This window comes from Pseudorasbora parva, chromosome 12 (genome assembly GCF_024679245.1).
Source record: "Pseudorasbora parva isolate DD20220531a chromosome 12, ASM2467924v1, whole genome shotgun sequence".
NCBI lineage: Eukaryota > Metazoa > Chordata > Actinopteri > Cypriniformes > Gobionidae > Pseudorasbora > Pseudorasbora parva.
The window spans coordinates 17,756,741-17,765,485 of record NC_090183.1 but is presented as its reverse complement, the minus strand read 5'-3'; the positions used below and the strand labels follow the sequence as shown (position 1 = coordinate 17,765,485).

The window sequence follows — 8,745 nt, the reverse complement described above, 5'->3', positions numbered from 1 at the left end:
CCAATGATACAAAAAAATTGTGCTTAGAAACAGTCTCTCTGACAGCGTGCACATGTCGTCAAATGAGGTGTCTTTCACTGCTTACTGCACTTTAGCAGTTTAAAATCCCTTGTTTTTTAACCATGCTTAAAAATGCAGGCAGATGATAAGATTTCATTACCACACAAGCAGAACAGCAACGTAACTACGATAGAGATGATGGTCCAAAATCAGTAGCAGTTGATATATTTCTACCAGTTAATCATATCTACCAGTATATAGCCCACCCCTATTGTAGAATATTAAGCGTCCCAAACTAAGCAAGCCTAAGGCGACAGTGGCAAGGAACCCAAAATCCATCAGGTGACAGAAATGGAGAAGAAAAAACCCTTGGTAGAAACCAGGCTGAGTTGGGGGACCAGTTGTCTCTGGCCAACGAACATGGTGTGAATATGATTCAGGCTGCATTACAAGTCAGACTATGGATTGCAATAATTCAGAATATTTCATCTAGATCCACCAGCTTGAAGATCAGGATACAACATGCCGACATGGAGTTGAAGCTGGCCTTAGGGGTCTGTGCAGAGGACAGAGGATCTGTGTTGATGGCTGTTAGCAAGTTCCTCACAGGGGATCCGTCTCTAGGAGTTGTCTAGTTGACATGTTATCTGTTGACATTTAGGGCTGCGTTGATGTCTAGGTGCAGGTCCACCATCTGATCTGGATTTGGAGCAGATCCAGCTGACAATGTAACCTCGGGATAAGAATGAAAGATTGTTAGCAAAGAATACACCAAATAAAACCATTACTGTACCTTATCGCTGCCATATTTATATAAAAATGTGTATGTCACTTTTATGTATATAGATTATAACATCCTAAACACTAAAATTAGGGTTTTATTGACATGATTTATTATTTTGTGCAAAAAATACAGAAAATTTGGCTTCCCAAACATTGATTTTAATCGTGTCTGGATTTACTTTCAGTGCAGAAACAACTGCTGATCCTTGTATCATTTGGTTAATTTCTACAATTCAGAAAGATCAAACAGATCTTAATATTAATCTGCACAAGCGACAATCAGGTCAGTTTTGGGAAAGATCTTGGGACATGTGGTCTTCACCTCACAGCCGGTAGGAAAAAAATCGGGATAGGACTCAGAAATCATGTTCATGGAAGTGATTATTAACGTTTAGGGGTGTAACGATACACTCGTGTCACGATTAAATATGTATCTCGATACTGAACTCCCGACACGATATGTATCCCGATACGATATGTATCCCGATAAGCCGAAATAAAGTTTTTATTTTTATTTTGTACTTTTTTATTGTTATTATATTATTATTTGTGTATTATTATCAGGACCCACAAATATTCCCCCATTGCATTATTATTAATTATATTTAACATTATGTTTTGTCATTGTATGATTCTATGTAATGAGATTATTAATGTAATAGTGTGACTGAAACTCTGTAAATTAAAAAACAAAAATCCCTGACGAATTACTCGCACTTTAAATGCAGGCAGCATTGCTCATGCTCGCTATGTCCTGCTGTTCCTGCTATTAATGCAGTATAAGAATGAACCATCTAAACTGCTTTGAATAATCATACTACTAAAACTAAATGTGATCTGGTGATTTAAATTATGTTTGCGCTTTCACTAAGGATTGCCGCTTTAAATGGTGTTTGCACTTTGACTTTGGAGGAGTGCCACTTTAAATAATGTTTGCGCTCTCACTATGAAGAGGGTCATTCCAGCAGTGCATGCATTTCAGATGATCAATGCAATCAATCACAGTTCTAATCGCAAGAAAGTGTGTCAAAATGGCCGCTCTCAAACTGTAAATGTTTAGCTCATCCAAGAATTTTACCTCACTTTCATGTTGTTTTCGCACGTCACGCAATCATTTGAACGTCTGTGTTTACTACAGAATGTTCACTGTGTTAAAGCTACACTGTGTAACTTTTTAGTTTATTCTTAGCTAAAAACACTTAGTTCTTTCAAAAATATGTGCTAATTAATGTATGTAATGTGATGTAATGCACTTCTTTCAAGTAATAAAGTATTCTCGTAAGTTTATAATATACCATTGAAAATACATACGGGTGAGGGGTTCGAATGCCGGTCGTCATGTTGCTCCTCCATCTTGAAAGTACATTAGCCAAAGAGGGACATACCCGTAAATTCAAGCTTCGCCTTTCGCGTTTTAACACTCGATGGCACTCATGGACGAGGTTGAACTGGATGCCATGTTAATCTTGGACTAAATTGGCCACTGTAGGAGTTAAAACAAAATCGGAATTGAGAGGAACAGAAACTAATAATCACTGGTTGGTCAAATACCTTTTCACCACTAGATGGGGGAAATTATCACACAGTGTAGCTTTAAATATTTTCACCACATAAAGCCATTGTGTCTATTCAGAAGACTTGAAGATTTCAGAAGATTTGGATTAGACCACTTGATTACTTTATTTTTTGCATCGTTTAAGTTTGAGAGTAATGGACTTTAAAATGGGTTTCATAAAGAATATCTTCATTTGTGTTTGGAAGTTAAACGAAAAACGACATTATGGTGAGAATTATGACAGAATTTACATTTGAGGTACATTTGTAAATTTGTGTCTGGGTAAATTGTACCTTATAAATAGGCTTACTACAGCAAGTTGAGCCTTGGATAAAACAACTATATTGCAAATCATATCGTTTCCATCAACGATACATATAGTCACATTTTATTAATGCGATATAACAATTTATCATTACATCCCTATTAACTTTACTGCAGTGTGAAGCAGAGCAGGAGCGAGTGTTGTGGAGCTGAGCAAGGCTGCTGGAGTGATTGTTAATGAGATGAACAACACAAGCCTCACGAGCAGCGCGAAAAACTTTGATTATGCCATAGTCGCCGGCACTATTTCTGCTTTTCTGGTAATGAGTATGAGGTAACGCAGCTCTGTTTATCATATAACACATTTGAGTGAGTTTTAAATTATGTTATGACGTTACTCTGTGCGTTCACTCAGCGGCTGCTGTGACACTTGTTAACACTACAGTCGGAGTAAAGCGCATCAGCAGAATAAAACCAGAAACCGAGGGTTAAGAGATATGATGACATCGTTAGGCGACGCCCTCACACGTCCCGGTTCCTTAGTTAAAATAGCAATTTTCTCACGATTTACAAATAGTTGGAAACATTTGGGTTATTGAAGGTTCTCAACTGAACAAAATATGTAGTATTGGCCTGGTGGTTTTGGGATATCTTACTGCAAATGTTACATAATGCTATTTTACAAATCTAGACACACCCTAGCGGCAGCAAATCTAATTTGCCATGAGTTTAGTCTAGCAACTCTAAATACACTTCTGAGCTGTAAAAACCAAACTCTGGTCAGGCCAAACACATTGTGTGTAGAGCCAGTGGGCGGGGCTTAACATAATGACGGCAGAGAAGGTTCCGAGAAGGTTGGTTGTAGCGCTATCCTATCGTGTGCAGAGGTAGTTTGAAAGACAACCGTTTATCCCGCCCCTCGGACTGAGCCCTGTCAATGGCGAGTTCCCAGAGCTAACTTCCTGATGTGGCTCTGGCTTGTCAGGCTAACTTAATGCAGTTTTAAGTGAACATTTGGGGAGCAGTTGGGGAAATGATGTCTAACATTATATTAGATCTGTGAATTAGGTCTTTATATTTATGTTAATGAAACAATAAAAGAAAAAAGGTAATCACTCACTGTTCTTAACTGAACTACATTTGTAGCTTTAATAATGATCAATTCATTTGTAATAAACACACTAAAGACTAAACATTGATTTTTATTTTATTTGATTATTTGTTTTTCTTCCCTAAAAAGTTTAGATAAGTAAAACACTACAATATATATACAGCTCTGGGGGAAAAAAATTAAGAGACCACTGCAATTTTTTTCTTAAATCAGCATCTCTACAAGTATGGAAGCCTACAAGTATATTCTGGCTTTACTGGCATAGGGATACAGTGAGCGTCGGGTTGCTTCCATCCTTAAAATTTTAAAGACGGCGGTTCATAAGAACAAGGTCAGGCAGCAGACATTGGGGACAACAAAGTTACAGACTGGCAGAGGGCGAAAACGACTCTACACTGACTGGAATGACCACCAACTCATTCGAATGTCACTCAACAACCATAGGATGACCTCAGGTGACCTACAAAAAGAATGGCAAAAGGCAGCTGGGGTGAAGTTCACGGCGAGGACAGTTCGAAACAGGCTCCCAGTGGACAGGGCTGAAGTTGTGGAAAGCTAGAAAAAAGCCCTTCATCAATGAGAAGCAAAGAAGAGCCAGGCTGAGGTTTGCAAGAGACCATAAGGATTGGACTGTAGAGAACTGGAGTATGGTCATCTTCTCTGATGAGTCCAATTTTCAGCTTTGTCTAACACATGGTCTTCTGATGGTTAGACGGAGACCTGGAGAGGCCTACAAGCCACAGTGTCTCATACCCACTGTGAAACTTGGTGGAGGATCGGTGATGATCTGGGAGTGCTTCAGCAATGCTTGAATTGGGCAGACTTGTCTTTGTGAAGGACGCATGAATTAAACCACGTACAAGGTTGTCCTACAGTCTAAAAAATGCTGGGTTAATAACAACCCAAGTTGGGTTGAAAATGGACAAACCCACACATTGAGTTGTTTGAAAAGGTCCATTCACTGGGTTCAAACAACCCAATTTCTGGGTTTGTCCATTTTCAACCCAACTTGGGTTGTTATTAACCCAGCGTGTTTAGAGTGTAGAAGAAAACATGCTTCCTTCTGCTCTGACAATGTTCCCCAACTCTGAGGACTAGTTTTTTTGCAGTGGTCTCTTAATTTTTTTCAGAGCTGTATATATATATATATATTAGGGATGCCACAATACTCAATATAATATTGAACCGTTAGGTACGCATTCATGGTTCAATATGCGCTGGTGAATTGTGTTTTTTCGGTTTTGCATTTAATTATTTATTTCCATTTCCCCCCGTTTGAAATATTCCCATAGACAGTAAAAGAAATGAACAGAGCTATCCCATTGACTTCAACGGCGGAAAAATGAGGCCAATCAGAGGCACTCACTTCCTGATGGCTGAGCGAACTACGCAGGCTCAGACTGAGCTTGACGATGTAGATGTGACGTGAGCCTCCTGTCTGACAGCTGTGAGTCTTCTAGTAGTTGTGGAAAGTGAAATCTGAATCACGTTGTTTAAATATTTTCTCCCATTGCTTTTGGTTTATCTATGGGCTTCTCCCCATTCTTCTCCCTTGACTTTATCAGACTTTATGTCTCCATGTCCCCCCGACTGCCTCATATACAGTAAAGATTGCCTGCGAGCGTCTCCTCAGGTCTATACGGTAATTTCTCATCTGTGCGACAGAGTCGCGTTGGTTATGACGCAATAGTTAGCCTATTTTTACAAAAACAGCTTCTGCGGGGCGATAGTGTAAGATACAAGGTAACGGAGCCTTTTATACATTGTCGAGTTTCTTTAGAAATAAACAATGGACAAATTGAGTCTTTAAACGCCTCTGATGTAAAGTTATTCACTGTCAAAGTGACTCAAAAATGAATGTGAGTCAATGGGATGCTAACAGCAGGTGATGGCTTGGTTAGCAATGGTCTGATCAAGTCAAGGGGGAAGAATGGGGAGAAGCCCATAGTGAGCCAAAAGCAACGGGAGAAAATATTTAAACACCCTATGGGTGGAACGCTTTCCGAGCGCTAGATTACCCCCTTGAATATTCCTCTTTATTTATTCTGCTCTTTTTTTAATGGTTTGCCTGAGTCTATGCGCTGATTTGAGCAAATATCCAATCATATGCACTAAAGTTAAGGGTGTTTACCCGCATTTACGTTTACACTCTACATTTATTCATTCAATTTCATACTTAAATGCTACTGTACATCTCTGAGCTGCCACTGTAAATCTTTATATATATTTATTTTATTTAATACAATACACTGGGAATGTGTATACATTTTTTTTATGTAAAGTTTTAAGTTTAAGTAAGGGTTTTCAAGTCTTTTAAGTAAAATAAAGAAAGAGTATTGCAATAAAAACCATTTTCTCCTTAACCTTTTTCTGTTCCTGTCACCTAAGAATAGAAGAGCAAAAAAAAAACCCGAACCGAACCGGAAAACCGTGGTTAAAAACCAAAGTAAGGTTATGTATTGAACCGTGGACTAACTGTATTGTTGCATCCCTAAAATATATATATATATATATATACAGTTTCTATTACTGTTTTTTATTGCATATTTCTTCTAATTTTTATTAACAAAGATGAAATAGATGAGATAGACCTAACAAGTGAAGTGAAGTGTAGTCCCGGATTTACTCCAAATGATTACAAACAATTAGTAAAATAGACGGTGTAAATTACTTGCGTGTCCATTTTCGTTACTCCTTTTCTCTTCTCCCTCTGTCTCACTTGCAATTTGAAGCCATCTGTTGAAGTGGGATTCTACAGCTTACTCGCTTGCTCTGTGATCCTGTTGTTTCTGTAATACAAGTAATACAACTAGTTAGTGCAGTTTAATGTCAAATTTATACATAGATGAATTTCAAATTATACATTATAATTATAACATTATAATTGGGAAAATACGTTGACCATACAGAACTGACTGCAGGTTGGTATACAGTGAGTGAAAGTGAAATCATGCTGGTCTATGCTTTTTTTTCAGCAGAAGACAATGTGATTTTCAGTTCGAAGGACTTCTTTGTAACGTTAGTGATGGGAAGATCAGATCATTTTACTGACTTGGATCTTTAAATCATTTAGCAATCACCTCAAGTAGCGCAAAGTTTGATAACAACTTCATATTTAAAATAAATAATAAAATAATGATAATAAAAACTATACATATTGCAGGCAAAATAACAAATTATGAGAAACAGATGATTCATTTAGGTTATTCTGGTAATGTTAGGCCTTGTTCATACTTTTGTCACGTGAGAGCCGCATAACGTTAGACTAACGTTAGTACAGCAATGAAACAGACAGATATTAATATTTTATCACCATTTATTTAGCAGTTAGTAATTATCAAAAAAAACGTGACAAATGTATGAAAGAGAGGTGAACTAACGATAATCAACTTGAATTGCAAACGTTATGTCACTTACAAAATCCTTCAGGCAATGGCAAAAGTTTTGAATTGACAAAATAACTAATGTTTGATAGCTAACAATTGTAGCTTTCATTAGCTAACGTTTTAATATCACATGCAGTAAGTTACTCCAACTGAATATAACGAAGCAATCCCCAAAACGAAGCAATATTTTTTTTATTAAATCTTACCTTAACTTTCTTTGCCGTTTTCCACCGTCAAATCTCCAAACAATAATCCTCCTCTGCAGCTCCGTCTTTTGGGCGCCTTTTCCGCGGCTATTTTTTAAATTTAAAGGGCCGGAAATAGGAACTCGAACCAGTTGATTTTAAATATATATATATATATATATATATATATATATATATATATATATATATATATATATATATATATATATATATATATATATATATATATATATATATATATTCTAGCAAGGGATAAAAAATGTTTTTGTAATGAAAGCATAACAAAAAAAAAGGGTTGAAAAAAGTTGGCTTCAAAATAACAATAAAATGTTCTCATAGCAGGTTTTGCTGATTTGTCATTCATTTAGCCTACTCTTAAATGCATATCTCAATTAATTTACTGACAGGTTATAGGACAGGACATATATGATACAGATAATATTCAATATTTAAGTCAATATTTAGCAAAAATGAAAGACAAATTGAGTATTTTATTTATAATAATTTAGAATATCAGGGTCACTTGAAGCGGTTTATAAGATGACACTGCCTTACAGTTCCATACATTTACAGGTGAATGTGATTTCAACAAGACTGTTTCTGGATATTTATAACATTGTTAATCCTGCATTCCAATCAACAAATCATATTTCAGTGACAAGCTTAAAGTTTATGTCAAGTTTATGTTTAAATGCAGGGTTTGGTGCTAGTTATTTACCTATCATTTCCCTCTTTGGTAGGGTTAGGTTAGGGTTAGGGGGTTAGGACTATGTTTCATGACAGGAATTGTGTTCCAGGATAAATATATACATATGTTGACCCAGGAATATGTCCTACTTAAAATCATGACAAAGATTTTCACATACAGCAACTCAAAATGTATCTCAGGCAAATATTCAAGTCAGGACCATTAAAAACAGTTCACAAATTTGACCTGTTGCAAACAATTCATAATCAGACACACACACACACACACACACACACACACACACACACACACACACACACACACACACACACACACACACACACACACACACACACACACACACACACATATTTTCAACCTACTGTAGCTGTCTGTGTGTACACAGTATACACACAAACATGATTTTTATACTGTAAAAACTGTATATTGTATCACCCTACACTAAACCTACCCCTAAAACTTCTACCCTTCACAGAGAAATCTAAACTTTTTTTTTAAATTTCAAAAAGCATAATTTTTCATTTAGTTTTCTTTATAGAGACCAAAAACATCCCCACATGGACAAGGATTTCAAATATTGCCATTTTTGTGTCCCCATAACATAGGGTTTACCTAGACCACACACACACACACACATTGTTTTTTGTGTGAATTGTGGGGACTTTCCATAAGCGTAATGGATTTTACACTGTACATTATATCCCCTACACTGCCCCTACCACTAATCACAG

General features: G+C 36.7%; 1 long non-coding RNA gene across 1 annotated transcript; it reads right to left on the bottom strand.

Annotated features, from left to right (window-relative positions):
- Positions 1-232: 232 nt before the first annotated feature.
- LOC137094109 (uncharacterized) lies at positions 233-7,411 on the bottom strand. Its single transcript, XR_010908594.1, has 3 exons — positions 7,306-7,411; positions 6,385-6,502; positions 233-733 (listed from the first exon to the last, which is right to left on the bottom strand). It is a non-coding gene; the product is annotated as an uncharacterized lncRNA (long non-coding RNA).
- Positions 7,412-8,745: the final 1,334 nt, after the last annotated feature.